Genomic DNA, 26,490 nt, shown 5'->3' with positions numbered 1-26,490 from the left:
ACAGAACCAGAAACTTGGGAGAATAATTTCTAGAAGCAGCAGTCTAGATAGGGAAGGGGAAATCTGCCTCTGTCCTGCAGATTTCTCCCTGTGTAGAATACCCGTCTGCACAACCACCACTTATCATTGCAAGAAGTTTAGATGTGCAGGACAGTTTGACCATGTAACCAAGGAGCTGCTGTGGGCACACAGGTTCTACAGACTCCATTAACCAGTTTCACCTTTTAATCATTGCAGTGACCTGCACTGCACTTGCACCTCACACAACACTCAAGTGCCAGTCACCATAATGCTCATTCATGAGGTGTTCCTTGAGTTCTCCAATTTAGTGTAAGATTATTTCCAAGCTATTTAACCCTTAAAGGAAAGAGCTGGAAAACACAATCCAAAATTTTGTTCATGAGACTAGTGAGAAACTGTAACATTCAAAGTCTTCATTAAAATGACTTTGATTTTACAGACTGACTTCAAGAAAATACTTGAGAAAACCCTAACTTAATTGGTAAGTTACAATACAATTACATTTCACCAATTTCAGATTAAGACAGGTGACTACTTTAAACTCTCAAAAGACCACTGAACAAGCAATAGCTACTTATCACAGAAGCCCCTATCTTTAGAAAATATTGAAAACCAGTGCTGGAAATATAAATCATTAAAATAGAACTTTAGAAAATACCAGTGGATATTGACAAATTGTAGGCACTTATTTTTCTTAACTTTTTTTTTATAGGTATAACAGTTGCTTTACAAGTCATAATAAAAAAAAAATAAAAGAACAATTCTTTACCTCTACAATTTAAAACTCATAGATGAACAGTGAAGGTTTGGTGCATCAAGTAACACAGCTGCTGGCTTCAAAACTAGTGATTATGAGAAAAAATTTAAAAGCTGAAAACTTTAACTTAAAAGATATGCTTTCCCCAACTCTGAATTAAAAGCAGAGTGATAAGACAACTAGCTAAACTGGAAAACTGTAATAGCATCAAAGTTACATGGATATGCAGCAAAGAAATACATTGCTAACTCTGACTAGCAAGGTAAGATTCCTACCTTCAGCTGGAAACAAGTTTTAAAGAGCAGTCAAGGTGAATTTGCATAGTGAGGAACAGTGTTAAAATGGGAAATGTTTAGAGAGGGAGTTAGCAGTTCTGTATATATTATAAACAACATGCAGACAACAGGTCACAGATACAGTCCTTTCAAAATAGTTAGTGTCTGCTGTTCTCAGGAATCTTGCCCTCTCCAGTGCAGAGTGGATTATGTTACTCTGGAGAGCAAAGGCAAAAGGGAACAGGAAGAGAAAAGGCACCTGGAAAGAAGTAGCCCAGTTTTAGGTGGGATGATAACACTCTGAAAGCTGCTGCATAAGGAGAAAAGCATTTTGAAATAGCTCTTTGTGTCACTCTCCAACAGAAGATTTTAATGATAATGAAAATAAGGGAAACTGGAAAAAAAATCCAACCACAAGCTACATAAAAAAGAGAACATGTTCACAAGAAGAAATGCAAATACTTATTGCCCTTTCCTCCAATCATCAATGCAGAACATGACATTCTATGTCTGTATGTCCTACAATTGAAATTGCCATCGATACTCCTCACTAAAAGCAAGAAAGATGTCACCTTCTGGGTCTGGATTAGTTACCTTGAACACAAGTGAGCTGACAACTGTAACAGCACCTTCTCAATACAGCAGAATTAAAATCATGAACTCCCCAGAGCCTGCAAAAAGCAACCCCATCCTTCCTTACCCAGCCACGGGTGTGACTCTTGAGAAGCAGCTGACTGCACACAGAACGAAGTCTCTACTGGAAACCAGGCTCGTGTGTTACATTTGATGTACTTCAGGCAAGTGAAAAACTTCATTAGAACATCCCAAACAGGTTTCCAGGAACAGCAGCACACTGAATTAGGGGCTAAAGGAAGAGGAGTTGTCAGTTTTAAGTGCACCAGAAAGAAAAACAGGAACACACTTCCTGGGGCTTTTAAAATTACACTTCAAGAGCTATTGTTACTAATAGCTGCTCTGAGCTGTAAAAACTGCAACCTTGGAGGGCAAAAGTCAAAGAAACCCTACTGGTTTTCCCCGGATTACTCACAGAATTAATAAGATCATTTGGAAGGCAGCCTTGAGGTTATCAGAAATCTCCTGTCACATGCCCACAGCAAACTTTTCCAGCATTTCTGCTTACAACTCTTTAATGAACTGCAGCACTGAAGCAGAAATCCTCTTGCCGGCTAGCAGGTCGTGCTGGAATGCAATTTGGCTACCTATGTGTTTTGTGTTTCCAACAGCAAAGTTACAAAAAAAAGAAAAAGAAAACAGATAAGTCTTTAGCAGTTTTCCACCACATGATTCTGAAACAGCTTTTAAAAGTGTATTTAGCACTGAAAAAATAAATGTCACAACTTCTATATCAATATTATTACTGACAACATAAGCAAACGCTCTTAATTTTTCAGTACATAATCGAAGACAACATTGCTTTAAAGTACCATAGGAATTGTTCCTTTTTAAAATACTCTTTAAAACAAGAGCACTGGAACAGGGTGCTCAGGGAGGTGACGGAGTCTCCCTCTCTGGAGACACTCAAAACCCACCTGGACCCAGTCCTGTGTCACCTGTTCCAGGTGACCCTGCCTTGGCAGGGGGGTTGGACTGGGTGATCTCCAGAGACCCCTCCCAACCCTAATGAATTTGTGATTCTGTAATAGGTCTCAGGCAGGTAGAAACAATCTGAACAATGACAGTTCATAGTGGAATTGAGGACTGCTGTTTTGATACACAGAAAACCCTAAACATCAATGGAACTAACTGGTGGATATGATTCAAACAGATTCTTGTCAAGGAAGGAATGGTAGGATTTCAGCTACAGGCACATCTTCACTACACCATGTTTAGGTATTGGAGGATTTTGGCCCAAGCCACTATTTGTGTACAAGTATCTCATATTCTGAGCACCTGGTTCAATGAAGTACCCCACAAAACAGACACTAAGATGGATATCAAAAATACAGCTTGCCAGCCAGAAGCTCAGACATTCACTGTGAATTTGCGACTGGAGGTCAGCAGGAGAACAACCCAAACTGGTATGCCCACTACAGGACAGCCTTTCGATATGGCCACAGGAATAAGCAGAAGCAGGTAGAGATCAGACAAATAAAAATGACAATATTCATGGCAAAGCAGGATTTCAACTTGTCCTTAATGTGATGGGCTTGGTCAAAGATCTGGCATTGCTGCAAGTGTGCATCTGAAGTGTTAAACATCTGAAAATCCTTTTTTTGGCCTTTTGGACAAACTTTCTGAGAAGAAAATTAAAGGACTTGAAGAGGGTGAATCAGTCTGGGAGCCAGAGAAACATTACAGAAGAGCAGAGACTGCATGTATATCATCAGGTTGGAACCCAAGGGAAAAATAAAATCCCAAAACTTACTTCCCTCCTTAAAAGTCAAAAAAGAGGTCAAAATCCCCAAAGCAGCCTGTCACAGGTAAGAAGCTGAGTTAACTTTTTAATCAATTTGAGAGAAACTGGTATTTGTGGAAGGATTTTGCTGGTTCAATCAGTACACTCACTGGAGCCTTAAGATAATCAGGCATTGACCGTCACAGCTTAAAACAATGTTTTGCAATATTTGACTTCCCCTCCTACATCCCAGGCAATCCAAAATGGATTCCAAGCAGGCAGAAAAATTAAGGGTCTTTAGCCAGTCACATCTGTTTTACTTGAAAAGTTACAAGCAGCACAAATCCAACACATCAGGAGGCAGAGGGAACACAGAGATACATCCAAAGACACTGCTCTTAGTTTCCAGAACAGAGAAGTTAAATCAGAATATGGAGTGAGGTTGTGTGTCTCAGCTGCTGTACATGGAAGCTCACTGTCCTGAGAAGGGTTAACATGGAGAACTTATTGACCACTTGAACATGCAAACTGGACATGTTTTTTTGCACATTAGAAACAGCCTTAATGCCCTGTCTGAGATATTTTAAGTCATAAATCCTACTGCATGACATGCAGTTTTAAGAAATCCCATGAGACTGCTGGTGTCTGCTATGTGGGCACTGCTGATTCACTGTTTGCATCCACGTGCTGCAAAGATTGCTGTCACATGCAATGTTCTGTGTCCGAGTTCAGCATCTTGTTTGTGTTGGCAGGAACTTTTGCCCACTCTTGACAGAAAAAGTGTAAGATGAGGTTTAGAAATTCCTTGATCAGGGCAGATACTCCCCTCTCCTCATACAACCCGTGTCAGGGAGCAGGGAGGAAAGAAGAGAAGACAAGAGAAACAAACCTATTAATAAACACAGAACAGAGAAGCATGGGTACATAAAATTTTGATAAACCAAGTTACCAGTTACCTAGACATTTTACTCCAACAAAGATGGAACAAAGGATATCTGTTGCTTCCCCTGTAGTGCTACACCACGAGCTTGGAGAGCTGCATGTCCTGCCTTGGACTCCGTGATTTCCATCCAATCCCAACAGCAGCTCTTGACCTCACTCTTTTATTCATACCATGTTCTCTCTAACAGCAGTGACATGAACCAAATTTGCCACCTGAACAGGTGGGCAACAGCAGCTTGCCTGTCTTGGGCTTTCAGCTACCTTCACCTTTTGGCAAGTGCTCAGTACAAACATTCTTCTATTGGGATGATGCTTTCTAAGTTCAAGCAGCACAGTGTCAGCTGGAATGCCCAACAGATGGGACAGATGTACACTGGCTGGTGACAGCCATGGCAGTAGGGATGCGACAGACAAGTAAATGGTTGTAAATCACGGAGGTTATGAAAGAAAACCACTGTCTTGGAGAAGTCACTTACAGTGACAAGATGTGAGGATAATTTCCATTACCTGAAAATAACAGTCACATCAAGTTCCTTACCTGTCAATCTTGAAAAAAGTAAACTTTTTTTTGTAGACTTTTTTTAGTCAGCCATAGTTTTGTCAACAAACAAAGCTTCATCCTGCCATTACACAGGCAGTCCAGCAACTACTAGCCCAACATCTGTACAACTCCCTAAAATCTGCCCTGCAGACCCCTCTATCAAAAAGGTTAACAAAGATTTTTTTCCCCTTTCACGCTGCTTCACTAGTAACCCCTTCTTTCGGTTTGTCTGACACAATTAAAATGTAATTTCTACATTTTCTGGATGATGACTTCTTGTCAGAACTGTGTTATCTTGGGACTTCTAGACCACGATGCAATTTTCACACAATAAGATTATAGGAAGTATCATCACAGTCTCATTCTCTCCACAAAGTAACTGGTATGGATTTATTATTTCGTCTACAGTACCTTCAAGCAAAAATTTTCAAGTCTGAAATGACGCAGTGAAAGAAGACATCATCTACACTCCATATTTAAGTTTAGACATTACCAACGACCCAGAACAATTACCAACAAAGTGTCTATTTAAATATTTTAGAAGCTGAGTATTAAAATCAAGGAAAATTTTAAATGCCTTAACCTGAAAACAAAGATTGAGAACTCACACAGATACCAAACATGAAATATATGCATGGGAAATGGTTCGGAAGAGAACTACAAAGCTTAGATATCAGGAGTAGGAAAGGAAGATCCATAACATGCTATTTGATAGCCAGCTTCAGACAGTATCCACTAAAAAAGTTATCGGACAACTTTTTGACTGCTTATGCAAATTGAATGAATGAATGACTTGATTTCAGAACTGACAGTCTCAAAGAGTCAAGAATTTCTAGGCACAGAGTTGCCTGTTTACTGCAGTAAACCACCAAGATGACTCCTTTTTTTTTAATAGAAAAAAAATAGTTTCTCTACAGTAAAAAGTTTTATTCAGTAGAAACCTCAGGAGTGATGGGAAGGAACCAGACCTGCTTCACAAATGACCTGACATTATTTCTGCATCCCTCAGAGATTACCGCTGGGGCAGAAGACTCCCAGGGATATTCCAGTCAAGGCCTCTATGATGCAGTTTGTGCTGGGTGTGGAAAGCCACATGAATTAGCAGCCCAAGGAATTGTAAGCATCTTGCTGATCTTGCCTACTACATGAATATAAAGTACCTTACTCAAATCCAAAATGTAAACAAATTTGTGTAATTCAAATAATCAAAAGGTAAATATTTATGTGCAACTGATGGCAGATTTCTAATACTTTTAACACCTGATTTACATCAGGAATATGATCTTGTGTTTACCTATTCTTTATTTGAGGTGGAAAATAAATCATTCAAAGTATTTGTGCTCATTTAGGAAAATCACATCTCTGCAAAGGATACTTACGAGGAAGATGAGAACAAAGTTTCTCATTATCAGAACACCATGCCACTCCACACTTTCTACATAGTTTTTCTAAGAAATCCAGTTTTTCTTAGAGTTTGGAAAAAAGTGGAAAAGCATTTGTACCTGGATTGAAAATAAACTGTCTGAACCGATCAGCCTCATGAGGGAATCTCAGTGTAAAATTTTAAGTGGAGCTCTGCTTGGAATTTCAACAAGGTAATTAGGTATAGACCACTTCAAAGTGGGACATGTCTATACTGATCACTGGCACACGTAGTATTGCAGAAGGGGAGCCAGTACTTCCATCAACATTTGAATAAAAAATGGATTTTTTTAAAAATCTGTACTCTACAAGAAACATAAGAACAGACAGAGAATAGCTGAGCAGGTCTGCTTTTCGTGTTTTTCAGCCAACATTACTTATGCCCATATCAAAAGCTTCTTTGGAAGCACCAGAACTTAGCTGTTGGCTCCAAATACCTTAACATAATTAGAATGGTTTTAAACTTCATTTAAGCCATACTTCCTAACCCTTCTGTGCAGACTGCAGGGGACTGCAGATCAGTTTGTCTTCCCTCTTGCTGACCTTAGGCAGCATCACAGCTCAACTTGTCCTGCTGGAACTCACAAGTGTGTGTCCAGTGCCTCTCCTCCATATCACACACTGTACTACCTTTGCTGATACATGATCTGTGCCAACATCTCAGCTTCTTTCTTCTGTCTGCCCATTTTCTACTTTCAAACTCCAAGCTTTTGTGACAATGAAGGGGAAACACTGTACTGGGTCATATATATATTGCCATACATGTACAATTACAATCCATGCCTAAATTGCCTGGAACATGTATTGTTTCTAATAAGCTCTTCCTCTCTGCTCACTGACTCCTTCAGAAGATTTCCAAGTCACAGCTCCTCTTCACAAAAACTAAACTGTCAGTAGATTTCTGTCTGCAAGCACAAGTAAAATAAGTGTTTAATCACAGTATCTGAGAAAAGAACTGGCTGCTGTGCTCCAAGTCAGCTGATGTTGCAAAACAATAGCTAACACAAGTAGTAGGGCAACTATCCACTATTTTAGCAAAAGAAGACTTCCATGTGTTACACAACATCCAGATTTTTTTAGAAGGAAAAGTGAAAATTCACTTGTCTTTATCCTAAAATAGAATTTCTACTTTTCAGTTTGCTGGTTTGGGTTTTTTATAACTAAATCTGCAATTCATACATATCCCAATGCCCAAACATATATTTGCATCAAAAATATATTTTGTAGACTGAGGTGTACAGACTCAATGAACTGAAACTTTGCCTGTGATAACATCAGCCAGCTGCAAATAGATTCTAGGTACACTGTCAGAACTGGGAACACAGGCCAAAAAGCCCTGGCTCTCTTTCTGGAGACCTAGGTAGAAAACAGAATTTCGCTTTTAGCATGGAATACACAAAGAAAAATAATGTACCTGCCTTTTACAACAGAAAGTTATTTGAAGAGATGACGAAACAAGTCATATCTTCAAATTACCACTATGAGATATGGGGTGTTTTTTTGGAGCTGTTTGTTTTGTTTTAAAATGTAAACATACACACTCTTTTACACTCATATTTTGCTCAATGAGCTTTAGAAAAAATGTGCCATATTCTGTAGCTTTGCAAACTGAGACCACATGTGAGCATTATACACACCACAATAAAAAGGCAAGCTGCCTGTTCAGCTGCACATCTCTTCCTGCATATGGACACAGATGGAAGCAGCTGTTGCCACTAAATAACTCACAGAGCTAAAATGCATTTGAGAAACTCTGCTCCATTCCCCAGGCAGGACCTGCTCCTATGGACTGCAGCAGAGCTGGATGGGACAGAAAGTAAATGCAAGTAGCAAGGTGGTTTGTCATTCCCCCCTCATCTCCTGAAATGAGCTCTGAACAGAAACTCATCCAGCTTTGAGAAATGAAAAGACAAATACAAACACCACTTCCTCCTGTAACTGCTAAGCTAAGCAGAAACACAGAAAGTGCATACTTTTATTTTACAGCACAGTACGAACACGAATTATCCTTTTTGTACCAAGCCATTAAAACATGCATTTGCCCATCAGGTCACCATAAGAGGATGAAAAAAAGTAGTGTCTGCAACACTGGCTTATACTGAAAAAACAAGGAGGTGGAAGGATGAGGTAATGGAAAGAGGGAAAGCCGTTTATCCCCCCACTCACTCTCCTCCCAGAGAAGACTCTGAGCACTCAGGAATAGCAGGACTATGTTCGTACTCATGACCTTTCTTTGAAAAAGTGCAGTGCAAAGTCTCAAAAAGTAAAAGTCAGGGAGGAGGCAGAAATCTGACATTCCAGCACTCCCACTCCCAGCTTAAAACTTCAAGGCAGACCGATTGCTATTTCACAGTCTGCTGATTTGCTCTACTTTCCATGAACCAAGAATGCTTAAGAAACTCTAATTTAATCTCTGCTTAATGTCTCAGGTTAATCATGTTAAAATATTGCTTCTGGAATCTTTAATGTCATCAATGGCAGTAGTGGCCCACTGAAAGTGAACATTCAGTAAGAAAAAGAAAACTAAGAATTTCCTTGCTGGAGGAAAGCGAGCCCAAAGTCTCTTTTCTTGAGGATTTTAGAGACAGGTTAGCTTCATTTGCACGTTTTTAGACAGGCATGCACCTTTAGTAGGAGAAATCACATGTAAATCAATACAGAAATAACACAGTTCTCTCCAATACTTATCAAGTTAGCAATGGCCCTGAAGCATATGTATTTATGGATTAGAAAAGGCATTCCTGCTTTCTGCAGCTCATGAAATCATTTCTCTTGCAGAAGGCGGTTGTAATACCACACACTGCAGTCTATACAACTGTAGGTGTTCACATTTCTGTGATTGTGATTGAAATAAGGCAATGATTGTGCTGAGTCAATCCACAAGATACGAACTTTTTAAGCCTCAAAACCAACAAAATATCTGATTCTCCAGAGAAAAGTACGAGTACCACAAAATGAACAACTCTACAGGGAATGCTTTCCCTATTAAGTTATTTGAGCCATAAGTTCATAACTATTCACTATTTTTTTACTGTTTGAATAATGTTTCACATTTGGAGTCCATGACATTTTTAAGTTAAGTTCCAGGTTTGGCAGAGGCCCTATCTCTACATCATCAATTCTGCACCATGTTGCCAAATTGTCTGATCTCCAAACTATGCCTCTCATAACCAAAGAACTGCAATTTCTGCACTTCTACAAAGCAGATAAATTTTCACAAGTAGTTAATGGTGGATGCTGCTTTCCCTGTCATAGAACTACTTTGCAATTAAATGATTAAAACTGTCACAGCTTACATGAACACACAGTATCTCTCTAATCTTTAGGTATTATTATACAGGTGCAGTTCTGCTTGGAAATACAGAAGGTAAATATTTCCAGCCACTGGCCCTTTAGAGATGTTGACTGGGTAATGTGAACACGGAAACAGGAAAGCACACACATGCGAGTTTTATTTGCAAGTTTCACTCCCCATTCTGTCGCCTAAAAACTTTATAAATTTTCAATTTCTATAGAGAATCCATGCCAGGATCTTCACCCAAACCAATTCTTTCATCAAATTAAAAAGGTTCATTCCGAATTTCAAGTAAATATTCTTATAGTCACCTTCAGACTTCATTACTTACCCAAGCAATGAGGCAAACCAAACGAAAAAAACCCCAACAAGTCAACAATTCCATGAATCACACAGAAATTGTTTTGCTTCCACTGACGGGATCAATGTTTAAGTTAAGCACTGATGTCATTTTAGTGGCACACCCTCCCCCACTGCAGGACCTCACCCTCCACAGCCTGTGCCCAGCTTCCATCCCACCCAAGCACATCCATTAGGTCTGTGCTTCTGCAGCAGGGTACTCTTATATTTGCACTATATTTTAAATAATTTAATTCTTCTACCTGCTTTTTAACAGAGTCAAATCAGATATAACAATAATTACAAGCAGAACAATGAAAATAACAAAAAGATTCAGTAAAAAGAATCCTCAATTACATAATTGCTTTTTAAATCTCATACATTCAACTTTGCTGTTTCCAGTTCTTTCAAGACAATAATGGCTCATTTGACCAGTTCTTTAAAAGTCAATTACTGTACTTGTAAAATTTACCTTTAATGCAATGGCCACCCAAGACCTCTTCACCATTGTAATTGATTGATTCCTGAAGTCCTTCTCTCAAAGCAAAGTTCTTGTCAGTACTGCAGCATCTTTCCCTAAGTCTGTGATTTTATTCTTCTCTATCAGCATCGAGAAGACAATTCCCAATCACAGAATTTCCATCTACCCTCCATCCTAACTCTCCCTAGTAAAACAACAGTCTTGTCATTCTGACTTTCCCAGGTGGTGAGGGGAAAACAAACCCATCCATACCAAAAGACATTGAAGTTACAGAAGTTATTTCCCTTGCAAAGAAAAAGAGTGCAGTGTAGTAAAAGTTATATGGAGAATAACCACACAGAGAAGTTAGCCAGAATTGGGAAACACTGTCCTCATAGTCTCAAAGACTTAAGGAGCCTCACACATTCCTGAGCTTGCAATTTATATTCCCAACTTACATTGTTTCCCCCTCAGCTGCCTGCATCTCCTGGGTTTGCACACAGCACCTTCATTTTCTTCCCCACACCTCACGTGCTTTGAGCAAGATTCAGCTGCATGAAGCCACCAGGCATTTGGCATATGGAAATAACAAAGCAGGAGAAAGAGCAAAGCCTTATTACAGACAGATGTTGCTGCTCTTACTGCAGCTCCATGCTCAGGAGTCTCATTAGAAAGAATATTGCTCCCAGTTGCAGCCTAACAGCGGAGAGAAATACAACAGAAGCAAAGCAAGTTGTCTGCTCCTGACAAGGGAACATTCAATAAAAATCTAAATTTGGCACCTTAATGTCTTTGAAATCAATCAGCCCTTAAACTTCCCTGCCACATGATGCTAACCATGGAATACAGCAAAGTTTAGTGCACTGCAAATTTTTATGGTTGTCAGGGACTTTTAGCTGCTCATACTATTAATGCCAACAGAAAGACTGGGAAGAGAGGTAAATATCTGCTGTTTAAGATGTTAAGCTTTTCATGCCTCTGGCTCAAATAACTTCACACTCTCTGAGATAGTAAGATTCCTTATGGTAAGAGTCCACATTCCTTCTAAACCTGCCTTTTCTCCAGCTTAATAATGGTGCAATTTCTTTCTTCCTGCTCATTCTGTTCCTCCACACTTGCAAAAAGCATCATTGCTCCTATGCACACCCAGCACTCTGACAGGCCTTGTACCAATAAGGACTTGGCTTCTTTTTGCTTTCTCACAGCTATTCAGCCCTCTGCCATCTCCATCTCATCTCTCCTCAAGCTACCACAATATTTTTTAAAAGTAGGGAATAAATGAAACAGGAAAAAGGTACTGAATAGCTCTCCCCCTACTAAGGTTTCTAATGCCTTAGGCTAGATCAGACGTTTCTCTTCATGTTAGTACTAGCACCAAGTTAATATTTCCTTTCAGTATCAAGATTATGGTGCTACCAAATAGTAATAAATCTCCACTAAATATTCTCAAGAAATTAAGTTCTAAAATTAGACTTAAAAGTAATATCTTAAAAAAACCTCTAATGACTATTAGAATGGGGGAAGATTCAAAGGAAAACTGACTGAAGTGGTTTCAAAGCAAAGTGTAATTATATATGAGCGTCTAGCATTTTATGATCACAAAATGAAGTTATCTTTCTTAAACTGAATTATGACAAATTGTTTCTTCTCAGGTGTGGAACAACACAAAACTGGTACTACCAAAAATCTTCAGCTGAGGCAAGGTATCTTCAGCAAAAATTTTTATCTCTATTATCATCTTGTGGTCAGAGGACTATTACATGGCCTAGCAAAACCAACTTCCATGTGAATATATTTCTAACCTGTAGCTAAAGGCACCAAAGTAAACATTCATCTGCATCTGTTCCATTATTTCCATTTGCAGAACATGAAGGTGTAAGTACACAATGTTTTCAGCACCTGCACACACATGAGGAATAAACCATTCCTTTAATTCAGTCTCAGAATTGCAGCTATTCTCTACAAGAATTAGGAGATGGGAAAATTCATCCAGAACATTCCAATAGTGAAACCACAAAAGAAATATCCTGGAGACAGAATACGGGAGAAGAGGAAAGGCAAGCTGCCTCTCAGACCCATCCCAGAAGGTCAGCAACTTTTCATTATTTGACATTTGTAAAAACATTTAATTCAGGCATTCAAATAAAACCTTCATGATATGCAACATCTCGACATAAGAACAACTATTCCTGAAAGGTGAATATATAAAATGGAGTATAAACATACCAACTGCAAAACTGGGATGAAACTCTCAGATCGCTGCTTCTTGCTTATGACAGATTTTTGTAAGAACACTTGGTTTTAGTCAACTACAGATAAACCACAAATGTTATAACTATGCAAAAGAACCCATCAAAATTCAGACGTGTTCAAATGGACAGTTCTGTAATTCCATCTGAGAAGTTCTGGGGTTTATTTACTAGAAGTACTGGTTTTCCCTAGCTCAAATAACTAGCCATTTCTAATAGCCTAAATGAAGTCATCTACCCTTTTTCTAATTGCCCCTTAGACCCAAACCAGTCATAAGGACACAAAAAATGAAACAGAGACACCAAAACCTAAGATTATTCTGGTAAACAGCACTTTTGGTACCCAAGCCAAGCAGCAGCCACAAGAATGCAATTTGGACACGATGAAGCTCTTCATATCCAGTCCCTGCCCCTCCAACTGACCCCTGCTCACTCAGAACATTTCAACAATTTCTGCAGGATTGCCCCCAGACATTATTGTGACTACAGTGTGATACAGAATAAGCAATCTTCATCTTAGAGCACTTTAACCATCTTCAGCTTATCCCACAAATGTAAAGCTATAGATTATTTTATTTGTCCAAGACCAAGTCCACATTCTAATTTTTATCAGATTTCACTGCCATCATCTATCAAGACCAACCTAAATATTTTCCCAAAAGGTACTTTTTAAATTAGATCTTGTAAGCAATATATTAAGTTCTTTCCCTTAGAAGCAGGATCTCATTTTGTGCAAGTTTAACATACCAAAAACCCACCTAAAAATGCACGCTATTTCTTGGGCAAAGTTAATTCCTTGTTAATGTAAGTACTAAAGCTCAAAATTATGTTTCTTTCCAAATAACTGAAACATCTCTTTAACAAAGCAGCAAACTGTAGTACAGCATGAACATTGTCACTCTCTCCTTTCAGCAGATAATTTCATTTCACCAGTGCAAATTTTATCGTAACTACCTTCCACTACTTCTCCCCTCTCAAAGTTTTCCTGTTTCATAACACTCTGGAAACCCAACATCTTGCTTTGAAAACCTGGCTTATGGCCAACTTGCAACTGATACTACAGTTTAAATACCTTCCTAGCAAAGTTGCACAAACTTCAAAACACTCTGGGATCAGTCATTAAAATGTTTTTGTTTCAGTTACAACACTAATGAAAACCAAATGTCTACATTTATTTTAGCCAGCTTAATGGTCTAGGGACTTCGCTTAAAAGAAAGCTCTGAATCAACACTCATTTACTTGACTGAACAGATTAGCAAAACAACATTGTACAGAGATACGGATAATATTTTTAAAAGGTTTAATAAGAGTCTTTCAGCCACAGTTTCAATTAAGGAGGCCAAATTAATCGCCTCAATTTTCTTCTTCTCTAAAGTCTTCAATTACAGCATGCTCAAAACTATGCACTTTTAGCTGCAACTTTACAAGGCTCAATTTGCAAACAGATTTAAGACCCAAAACTAATGCTGTGCTACAGGATAGGCTACTGCAAACCAAGTAGAGTACAAAATAACAGATCCTGCCTGGAGTTTGAGCCTTCCCAAAGTGTCTGCTTGTGAAAGATATCACTGTGCTATGCAGGTGTATCTCCCGGTTATACACACGACACATTCAGCGGACATGGGAATATTCTGGGTGGGAATCGCAGCGTGCTAAATGAAATGCTCCATACAAAGCTGTCTTTCAGCTGAGAGTCATGACATTCTGCTGTTGCTTTAATCCATACCCTCTACAATCAAGCCAGCAAATTCTATGCTGGTTTTGTAAAGCCTTAGCAATTCAAAAGAAATTGATGTTTCAGCAACATTTTATCCCTTAATTCATTTTTGAACACTTTGTACGTACTTCTGCACAGCAAAGAATATGGAAGGTCTGCTGAAACAAAACCAACACAAGCTGGCACAAATATCTACATTTGCAGTAACAAATCCTGTTGACCATCATTTGTATCTCAAGATATTTGGAGCATGTACCACCTGTTTCCAACTAGCTCTCACACTGTTCAACCACACAATTAATGACAGCTGCTAAAAAGTCTAAAATATCAGGGAAAGCAAATAAAAGTTTAACAGCAGCTATGCAGGACTGGGGCAAGCCACGATCTTTTGCTAAATATGAGTCATTATAACACATACAATACTCCAGCAACGTGTATTTGCACTTCACAGACTCCCTTCACCACCATTATAACTAAAGTTAAAGGGTTTCTGTCTGCAGGAATGCCGGCGCCTCTGTGCAACAACTCTTTCTAGGCCAGGAGGGTGAGCAGGCTGCCTGTACACTTCCAGAGTTTTACAGATCTAAGGAATCCCTAGCAGAGCCTTCCCAGTACACATCCCTAACACGCACATCCATCCTATTTAGCCAGAAACATAGAAAACAGAGCAAAAAGCCTGCTCCAGAGGTGACACCAGGTGCACAAATGCCAACCCAGAAAGAAATTTTAAATGAATCAATCTCAAATCATCAATTTTTTATTCCCTAAAATGTGTAAAAACTGCTATATAGCCAAGAAAGTAAAAGTTACAGATAACTGATGGGCCAGTAAGTAGACTTTATAACATCCACTTTAAGTGCATTGCCAGTATATTTGAAAGAGCAGTTTACTTAGGAACACTGGCATTCTTGCCATGCTTTCAAAAGTATGCAGAACTCTCCTTGTGTTAAAAAAACTTTCTTTCTTGCACAGCAAGATACTGAAAGAGTAACTTTTTATATGCTTAATTCAGAGTTTCACAAAAAATCACATGCTTACAGTAATTCAATTGATTTCTCTATTTAAGAGGTTTCTTTCCAGAAATTAGAATACACAATTCTCGTACTAAGTAGCTGATAATTGGCTTTCCTGTTAATCCCAAAAGGAGAAGAAAGGAATAATACAGGAAAAAAGGGATACTTAAAAATAATACACTTATGTTTCACAAAAAAACCCAATGCAACATAAAAGGCTTCCAAGGACTTAGGTCTCTGACCTGGTCACGACTTTATAGATGATGGACATCACGTCAAGAGCACCACAAGCAAAGAATCCTTTCTCAAAGTTTCAGCTAAATTATCACTAAAAGCAACAGCTAACAAGATCAAACAGTTCAGCTATTTAAATAAGAATGGAAAATAGCTGAGAATAATTTCTTATTCCTTTACTTTGTAAATCCACATTCCTTACTCCTTTATTTCACATTTCTTACCCCTTTACTTTGTAAATCCATGTACCTGCTCTTTACTACTTTGAGAAAGAATCAAGGCATACTGTTTATTTCTCTTATGTGGATAAGAGAAGTATGAATTCAACCACACCCTTCAAAAAACTTCAAAAATACCATTTCTCAGTATGAATTTTGTCAGACACTGGCAGCCTTACAGAACAGTCACAGCTCCAGCCAGCAAAGACGTCCTCTCATGGAGTTTCAAATAGATACAACAATGCCTTCATTTATTAAATTGACCATACCTGCCTATCACAATTTCTCTCAGGCATGCAGCACTGAAGATTAATAAAGAGCATGTGGAGCAAACAAGAAATACCCCCTGAGATCAAGAATAACAAATTTCTGCAAAAAGACAGTTAGAGATAAGTCCCTGCTATCAAGTACTGTTTGCACAAAGCAGCATAGAAGTGCAAATCACAAAACTCTCAGGAGACTCCCACATCACATCTGCGTACAAGGGAAACTTTTACATCTAACCTATGGTTTGGGACAAACTTCTCAAATATGACTCTTTTAAACAGTAATACACATTCATTCCTCTCTCAAAGGAAAATAATTACACCAAAAGCAGATTACAGAGAAACAGCAATACTTAAGAATTAGGTCTCGTAAATTCAGAATACTAAGACTAATTTTTATGGCTCGTACAACAAGCTTCAGTTCTTGCATGAGACAAGGGATCTTTTATGTGAAAACACCTTGAAGAAAAACAGATAAATAGTAAGTATTTTCCAGTAAAACAGAACTTGACACTTGCCATATATTGAGCATTCTCACTTGAAAGCCTCATCTAATTGGCTATTTAGTTCAAAACAACCATATCACAAGACCTATTCCAGAAGAGTAACATGGAAGCAAGGAGAGCTGAAGAACAAGGCAGCTGCTCAGCTTCCTTCATACTGACACACTCATAGGAACAGTCACCCCTTTTGGAATAAGAGAACAAAATTCTGAGTATCTTTTCTTTTATCCTGACATCCAGCATTGGGGGCATTTTCTCACTATATAGTAAGGGTTAAACTGAAAGCATTTAATAGAGATTACTCTGTGAATATTTAGGATCTTCATGGCTGGTAGTGTCAGCTCTGGAAGCTGGCTGTTGGGCCAGGCCAAGAGGATTGATGGACAATGAGGTAATCAAACAGATGTACACAGCACTTTAGATTTTCTTCCCTGTCACTAGGGCCAAGTGCCTTTCTGTGTACAGCACAATTTCCAGGTACGGGAAATCAACATATGGGATGGTTGGAAAACAAAAAAACCAAACCCCAACACCCTAAACAAAAACATGATGGCTTTTTACTTAGAAATCTACTTGGAAATTTGGCTTGAACTGCCATAAAAGTGTTCTAGCCCAAGAGCATTTGGTCACTGATGATTATCACCAAAAGAGACAGATTGGTATTGTTAAGACAACATCTAATAAAATGAAATAAGCACGGACTGAAAGAGGCATTCATCCCCAAGCACTGTCATGCTTTAACATCCTGCTGAGTTTGTACATTTGTGGGATATGGGCTATATTAGAGCAGCACATGGAGCCAATACCACATCAGGCCTCACAACCTGAAGCTAGAAATCCACTTCTTGGCAATTCCAGTACAGATTCTCACAACTTCATTTAGTCCTGGACATGTCTTCAAATCCATGCCCACTTTCTTCCCAAAGAAGCTGAACCTGTGTCAAAGAAAACTAGACTACAGCTTGCCTCACTGCTCTGCAAGAGTTCCCTCCCTGGCACACACTGCTGAGAGGATGTTTGGCTAAAAGGAAGGACCCAATTAAATTCTATCTCCAAAGAGGTGCAGGAAGTACAGACTCTACTGTTTCTCATTCTGAATGGAAAATGCAGATGTTTAATGGGGGTAGTATTAAGCTTGCATGAACCACTCAAGATATTTTGCACTACATCTATATAAGCAATGAAAGAGCTCTTCTACTAAACACAAATAGTTTCAAACACAGCTATCTCTGTACCCATCACTTCACAAAGGCACCTCTGGCTATTGCTATGGATACTAAACCCAGAGAACATCTTGTCACCTTCACCTGGAAACTCAGATCTACTGCACTAAAATTAGCATACTGAGGGTATTTCATTTACACTTTTTAAAATACACAAGACACTTCTTTGTAGAGACATTTCAGGGGTTTGGAACACACAAGGTTTAAGACTACCACACTTTTCTCAAGAAAATACTTTTAATAAACTTTAAATGTGAAGTAACTTTAAAAGGTAGATGGTACAGCTCATATGGGAACTGACTGGCACAGACTGACCATGCCCAAGCTTCTCCCCCACTCAAGAAACTGCCTTTGATTATGAAGTGGAAGGGGACAGAGTCATTGTGGCTGTGGAGTTTCACAATTAAGTTCATCACAAAATGTACACAAAGGTCAATTTTACCAATAAAACTGCTGCTAATTCTTTTACTCCACTAGGAGTGGTCACGCATTTTTAATAGCTGCTTCTTTAACAAGTGTTTCTCTCTTATCTTTTGCTTTCCACAACAGGATGTTCACCTTTTCATTCTTTTCCACTATGTTGCCTCTTGACTTTTTGCTACTCTTTTGGCTGTTTGACCCAGACTGAACCAAGTGTCCTGCAGCAGTTGTCTGTCTCATCCTTAAGGAGTGCACAGTGAGACATGAGCAGCACTTAGTGACACCTTCACTGTGACAAACACAGAGTTCATTTTCCTCAGCTTTCAAATGTGCCTGCCCACACCTCTTCCAGTGTGACCTGGGAAAGGAACAAGTTAATGTTTGACTTCTGGTTTAATCATATACTTTTTCTTGTGGTTACTTGATAGCAGAGTCTGGTGCTGTGCAGGTCATTTGCTTGGGCTCCAAAGTCAGCAGTTTGTATTTCTGAATCAAGATTTGAGAGGTTACATAAACACATTTATCTTTGTGGTCTTTATTTTGGAAGGGGAGAAAAGTAAGTGTGCAGCTAGGAATGAGCAAAGGAGATGACTTGGAAGGCAGAGAACAGACCAGAAACATACTTCAACTATTGTATTATGTAACATAACATAAAAATGCTCTCTCATGGGCACTTCATCTATGCATGCAGGAATTTTAAGGCTTGATTTCCTTGTTATGCCAGTTCTTAGCTAGAAAAAATTCACCATCCCCTTTTCCCAATCGCAGCAAGTCTAGGACCTCTTTGCTCCACGCAGGTGCATGAGATGCAGCACGTTTTGCAGCAGCAATTCCGTAGTTCTGGGTGGGTGCATTGCCCCCCATTTAAATGATGGTTGACAGGACTCCAACACACAACACGGGACACACAAAATCAGCAGGGTCATTTTACTGCAGAGGGAATAAAGCAACCTGAACAACTGACAAGCTAGTGCAAAGTAAAGATATACACGTGAACATCTCTGCATTAACTCTTTTCAAAGTGAACTTAATCCATTCTCAAAGCAGACGGTAGAATTTACATTCACTGGCCAGTTAGCTCCAGTGAGAACAGCATCACTTGAAAGCAGAACATTCATTTGAAAATAGCTACCGTAAACCTTGTCTACCTCATTCCTCTGTAAACAAACATTAAGAACCTGACATATCCATGGCAACTTGTGCTGTGGAAACGAAAATTCAACATAACCTTTTAAAAATGATGCCAGTTATTTTACAAAGAATTCACTGAAAGAACTATAAACCCTGTAGGGTCACACTGTAATAATAAATTTAAATGTCTGTGCAGGCCTAACTTAAAACAAGCACCTGCAGGAAGAAGCCTGCAGGGATTTCAACCTGATGCTACCAGCTTTGGAAAAGGTATTTCATTGCCCTGAAGACCCCACACGCCCTCTCACTCTTCAACACTGCTGGTCTGTTGAACCAGAACAACATCACACAGCATTGCCCTCAGCCTCCAAAGGAACTTAAATTAAAAAATAAGTCCTTCGGCTGTATTGCTGTATCAATGCTCCAAGACAAACCAGCTTATACCAATGCAGCCTCCTTGCTTAGAAAATAACAGGGATTCCAATAAAATTTAAATTCTGCAATCTTTCTGTACCTTTATAAATCATGAATGAAGTAAAACAACTATACCATACATCTGAAGCCTTTGAGAAAGGAGCTGCCTTCAATAACAGTGTGGAACCAAAAAAAGCAAAGGAAGAAAAAAAGTTTGCATTTTCCATAAATAAAGACTAAGGAAAATACCACAAGGTTAGATATTTTTAACCTATCAAATTTTTAAATTATTGTTCTTTAACCTGAGGATACTGTAGCAGAAGAATTCAAACACAACCTAGGAATTCATGAATGAAAACCTCGGGCTTACATACTAACTTTTAATGCAAAAAGACGTCTGAGAGTTTTAATTCTGTAGCGACAGACAAAAAAATTAATCCTTACAGCATTACATTCTGTGTGTGGAAAACAGGGCCAGGAATTAAACATGCCCTTCAGCAAATCACAATTCAACAACATGTCTAAGATTAAGATGCTGACAGTTCTGTCTCCCAGGCCCAAGTTCCTGCTACCAGAGTACACCGCCTCTTATTCATGCAATTTAATTGCCAGGTTTAGAAAAAAAAGGCATGCAAGATAAAGGCTGCTATCTGCTAATGAGGGAATGGTTCATTTTATATCTTAATTCTGACCCTGAGGAATGTGTGAAGCAGTCTGAAATCTCAGAATCTGGTATCAAACTTACCATGGGGTTTGAAGAGTCTAATTTCTCCCTCATCCCCAAAGCAATTTTACGTATAGCTGGGGAAGTAAGATGATTCTGGAAGTTTGTAGCCATCAGTATACACTTAGTGTATCAACTGGAAGATATTTACAGACATGAGATGGAAGTGAGCCAGAAGATTTATAAAAGTATTTCCCCCTCTCCCCCAGTGCAATATTACTTTCTTTGAAGAGCAGGGAATGGAAATGAGGGAGTACAGATGTGCAATTTTGATAGCAAGACCCATTATCACAAAATGAGAAGGTGATTAACATGGGCCCAGTGCTATTAACCACTTTGATACCTTTTTAATTTGAATGTCCCTGCTTTCTAGAAACCCTTCTAGGATTTTCTAATACTCTAATGGTTAGAAAGGAGCTCAATAAATCAACTAATCCTGCCTCTCAGGACTGGGGGAGAAAAAGATGGTCTAGACAGAGTTAATCTGTGCCTTATGAGGCACTCTAAAAATGGCAATACCACAGTCTTCCCAAGTAATCTGTTTTAGTGGGTCACAGTTCTTTTCTAGTGTTCATTTACACTCCCTCTGTTGCAGTTTAAGCACTTTACCAGTGGTTCTGTTGTCAGAGTGACTAGGCTGAAAAATGCTCTCCATATTTATATCTCACCTGAGGAAGACTCTTCCTTCCCTCTGTAATCTTCCATTCTGTAAGGGAAACACTTCTCAATCTTTCTGTGAATAAAACAATTACATTTTCAATACTTCATTCTTTACTTTCCTCTATATTGTCTTGTAATCTAGCTTTTCCTGGGGTGAAATGCTTAAGCCTAGCATGAAAGATTATCATGTGATATGTGGAAACTCATCCTGCTTACATATCACAGTAAATCCAAGTTGTTTGCAGCAGCTGCGTTAACAGAATCATATCTGGCTTTTCAATTGCAACATCCCCAGAACTCTTTTCAGAAAACTTATTCTACTCCTCCACAGTCTTCTTGTACAGAGATGATAAATTGAGGATCTCGAATCTTGCCCTCATCCAAAAGGCATGGTTTTCTCCCTCCCAGACTGCTTCTTCTCTATCCTCAAGTCACTCTGAACCCTATCCACATTGTCCAACACACTCACAGCAATTCCAAGCTTGATACCATCTGCTGCTAATACTGCACAGCCTCAACGTTTCACTTAAGTCAAAATTAGTGACAGAACCCTGCAGAGACCATTCAGTCTCCACATCCTCTAGTCTGACAGCAATCCATGAAACTATTTAAGGCTTTTCACCAACTTTATGGTATTTAGTGAAACATCCTTGCTTATAACACAGAAAAAGCCATTAGAATAACTAGCTAAACTAAGAACATATTTGTTCCTCCCAAAAAAGACTGGATACCGTGCCATAAAAGGAGATTTGACTGGTTGTGAATTTGGGTTTGAGAAAATTCAAATTTATGTTTATTTAACACTTTTTGTACTTACTATTTGTAAAACTTACCCAGTGGTTCACATTTGTTGCAATGTTTTTGCAAGTGGACTCCAGATCTCTCGTGCTTCTTTTCCACCTGACCCACTTAGATACAGGTGCTGGGCTTGGCTTCTCTCCCGATTTAAAGAACTTCAGCTGTCTGCATGGAAACTGATAATGGTTCTGTGATCAGGAAGCAGGTGAACCAAATTATCCTTAAGTTTCACCTGCTTTCCAAATTAGCCCTTTTGTAAGTGTCCTTCATCTTCCTGATATAAGAAAAATTCCTATGCTTCTGTTTCTGGTGTCAGGTATAACTACAGCTTATCCTGCAATAAAGGTATGTCTGAAACAAGTGTGCTAAACATACAGTTTAGAATTTTTAAATGTGTTCTAGGGAAGAAAGTTCATTCAAACCTTTTCCAAAAATGTTGCGACCAATTGATTTTTTAAAGTATTTTCACCACTTGAGTCTTTTATTAGTTGTCTGCACCCCGATTTATAAACACCCAGCAGCATTTCACATTCAAGTTAACAGTTCAGTTTGGTAAGCTGGGATAACAAAGTCTTATGTTGCAGATGTAAATGGTCTCACTGACCACCAAACACCTCCTTGGTGCTAAATGAGGACTCTTGCCTCCTGTCCTGGTTGAGCTGTATCAACCATGCTGGTGCACATCCCACCACACCTTGAGCTCATTCTGTGCCAGGACTTTACAAGGACTAAGTATGAGCACAGCTGCTGCACACGGCAGCCACATCTACACCTAAAACGACTTGATATTGTTAATTATAGACAGCCTCTCAGGAAGCTGTCTGTACATGTCTAAATTCACTGGAAGGAGGTAACTCTGAGAAAAAAAGAATTTAAGTAGTGGAACAAAGCACCTGCCCTTCTCCATGGAATAACCACGAGTGCTTGTTTTGGCCCATGGTTTATTACACTACACAGCACACCATGGAGGGCTACCCAGAAGCAGCTCACAGAAGAGATAACTACATCCAACTAAGAACTACCAAAATATTTATTCAAACTTTTCACTTGTTGCATTTCTGTTTTCTACTCTGCTCCATTCTGCTCAAAGCTGCAATACAATGGGGAAAATTCATAACACAAACATGAATACAAATTTCCAGAAAAGACAAACAAGATACCACAGAACATCCTCTTAACAGGACTAACAGAAGAGCTGGTATTAAGCCTTGAAGAGTAAAGCAGTACAACTGTTTTGAGCTATCATTCGGACCCATTATTATCAGCTGTCTAAATTTTACCTTAATACCTTTGACACTAAGGCACTGACCACCAGAGCCTTCCCTGAACCAGAGAGGGCAATGATGAGAGGTACCGTAGATAAGAGAGGTCTCAAAACTAAGAAGTTATCACAGAGTCTCATAATCCCATTATTATGGCTTCAGTTGTGGGTTTTGTAGATTTAGCAGCCTTCAATTTGTAGGTTCTACAGACTTAGCACCCTAAGTTCTAAAATCAGCAAGGAACTCTAAACAGCATATTCAAATTGCCTTTGAGGGTTAGAGGATAAGATGCCAATTTAAGAAAAAACAAAATCATGTTTGACACAAGCAAACAGATGCAGTTTCTCCTGCCTAGGTAGTAAAAAAAAAAGTAGAAAATCATGTATTTTTGGAAGTCAGTAACTTTACTGCGTATGCAACCAGTAAAGCCATAAAAAAAGAGAAGTTAAAGGGCTTCACAAAGTAACAAAAGCTAAGAGAGGGACAAGCCTTCCCCAATCCATTCAATATCGCACATCTGTGATCAAAATCTATTTTAAAAAAAATAATTAAAACCCCTTTCAATTTCCTCAGAAAGCAGTTTGGTTTGTAGAACTCAACCATATACAGGGCAATAACAAACAACCATGTAACCCTCTTACAGAAAGGCCATGAAAAAAAGTAAGAAATCTGTCTGGAGTTTGTGTTGGCCAGGCAAATCAATATACTTAGTCATAACTCAACTGCACTACTTACAAAGCAAGTAATTGTTTTCCCACTAATGCCATCTCTACCATTTTTAACAGAGAACAAGTTGCCAAAGTACTCAGTTTGCAGCAGATCAAACTGGCTTTGCTTGACAGCAAAAAATAGCAGAGAAAAGCAGTTTACTGATGCAACAGTTAAGCAGTAACACAAAAAAACCCCAGTTACAGTTCACAGTCAACCACAACTACTTTCTTCAGCTGTCTTGGTGTGTGAACATTATTACACAATGACATTTCCAAAACCCTTGGAGCAAATCTTGCTTTTTCAGTTCATAAAGTTTCACTGTCACAGAAAATACACGATGACTAATTCAGGCCCAAAAAGTGTCTACGACCATTCAGGATCTTAGACTTCACTGTCACAGAATGAGTTCTAAACTATATTAACGATCTGACTTTAAGTTTTAATAATGGATTTTGGTTTTAATTCCATTATGTTTTTATAAAGCTATCAGCATGACATACATTTCACATGACTTAACTTCAAAGGGTTAAGATTAAGTTACTGAATTCTTGCAATACCTGCTGTAGTTTTTTATAGTATTAAAGAAGCTATCAACAGTAAGTGAGAACATATGTTTAAGACTAGGGTAAAGTTTATTCCAGAAGGCAAAAATTCCCTTCAGCTTTATATAATTATTTAGAACAGCATACATATGAAAGAAAATATTTTAACTTACTTGCATATTCAAAGTATGTGGCATAGCACTCAGTAATTTTCTAAGCCCAAAACATGATAACCACAGCAATCTTTAATTAATTACCTAGTTCTCAAAATCCCCCTCTTCCTTCCTCCCACTCAAAGATATCTCCACATCACCCAGTTTTGATGCAACTTCAAGAACTGCAGCCCAAGAGGGGTGTTTCAATATTAAATACTTTTACCATTAGAAATGGATCCTATCAGCTGTATTGCTGAGCACAGCAACTACTTTCAGTAAACACAACAGGGAGAAAATTCCTAAGGAAGTCTTCTAAGTTCACATCGAGTCTAAAAGCATTTTCAGTCTAAACCTGTAAGTGTCAAGCACCCTCTAGGTCCTACAACAACTAATAGGAAAGTGCAAAACTCGGAAGACCACAAATGAGGCTTTGTGAAGAAAACAACAAACTCCAAAACCCCCAGCTTTAATTCCAACACTACCCCGAAGCACAAGCGTAATCTGAGCTGTACCATTTCACTCACATTCCAGGTAGAATGGATTTTGTGTTTACAAAATGTGTCCTCTCAAATCTCACTACTGATGCTCCATCCTATCTAAAAATACTTAATCACAGACAAACACTTCACGAAAGGCAGCTCATTGGCAAATGCATCTTCTCTAAGTTAAAACACAGAAAAATTATGTTACGCATACAGTTAAATTTGGTATTGGAAAAGAAACCTTAAAGAGATCTGCATTGAAAGAAACAATTTCTTAAGTCAGTCACTTTATGTCTGAATTACTTGTCAAGCATATTGATTGACCAGACATGCACAAGTAACAGGAAGATGATGCTGTACTTAACACTTTGAAACCTGAAACAATTCTCCTCGAGACTCTCTCCAAACACTCAGTAAACAGCAAACAGGATACTTTTAAAAAGCAAGGCACAAGCCCAGTATTAGCTGTGGCAATAAACCTTAGTGCCTTTGAGATTGACTTCCTGGTTCAGCTCCAGCAGGCATGTCTTATCACATGCAAGGATGGCAATGCCATAGAGAAATACCAGGAAGTCTAAAACAAGGCTGTTTACAGCCCCTGACCAACCTTGGTTACATAAAGACGAAAGATAAGAATTAAAGCTCTGGAAGGGGGAGATATTCTTGTCAACCCAGGAATAACAATAGTTTAACTTCTAAACACTCTGGCTCTGCACAAGAAAGGAGTATTGCTGAGCACGCAGGCTTCACCCAGGAGTATAAGTGTTTTCAGATGACAAGGCAAACATTTTCCCTTATTAAAGCCTATCTCCCTCCCATTTTATCTGCATGTGAAGTTCATTAACAAGGAGAGACTACACAAGACTAAACCACAGTTTCCATCTGCTAATAGTTATGGCTTAATTCAGTCATTTTTATTAATTTGTGTTACATAGCACAAGAGTTATGTTGTAGTATAGACAGCACAAGAATGTTTTTATCATGCTGTGTTTGTCTGTTTCTACAAAAACAACAATGCTATACATAAAGATAGACAGCAAGACCTTTCTTCAGAGACTTGAATGCAGAAAGCTGATGTTATTTCCAGTCATATGTTGGCTGTACCAACCCATCAGAAAGCAAGGTTTTCATGGCTCCCATAGAGGATAAAGATGGGGGGAGGAATCAGAACAGGGAGGGCAGAAAGAATGTTTCTTTCACAGCTTCTGTAAGCTGTGCACACTGTGACCAACACTCTGGGCTCTGCACCACTGAGGACATCCAGCATGGCACACTAACATGCCCCTCTTGAGGTTACCATACAGCTTCTCTCATTTTGGGCTGCACATCTTAAGCTGTCTCCATACCACAAGACCTCTGG

At 38.8% G+C, this 26,490-nt stretch overlaps 1 protein-coding gene across 2 annotated transcripts in view; it reads right to left on the bottom strand.

Annotated features, from left to right (window-relative positions):
* DISP1 (dispatched RND transporter family member 1) overlaps window positions 1-26,490 on the bottom strand; it is an 87,830-nt gene that overhangs the window by 56,555 nt on the left and 4,785 nt on the right. Inside the window, exon 1 of one of the 2 annotated variants that reach the window (XM_032103070.1) lies at window positions 1,754-1,976. The exons of the other annotated variant lie outside the window; for it this stretch is intronic. The gene's annotated coding sequence lies outside the window, so the exon portion shown is untranslated. Of the gene's footprint in view, window positions 1-1,753; window positions 1,977-26,490 lie in introns of those variants that run through there. 2 annotated transcript variants of the gene reach the window in all.

The sequence above is a fragment of the Corvus moneduloides genome, chromosome 3 (genome assembly GCF_009650955.1).
Source record: "Corvus moneduloides isolate bCorMon1 chromosome 3, bCorMon1.pri, whole genome shotgun sequence".
Taxonomy (NCBI): domain Eukaryota; kingdom Metazoa; phylum Chordata; class Aves; order Passeriformes; family Corvidae; genus Corvus; species Corvus moneduloides.
The sequence above is the reverse complement of the archived record's forward strand: the minus strand, read 5'-3'. Positions and strand labels throughout refer to the sequence as shown.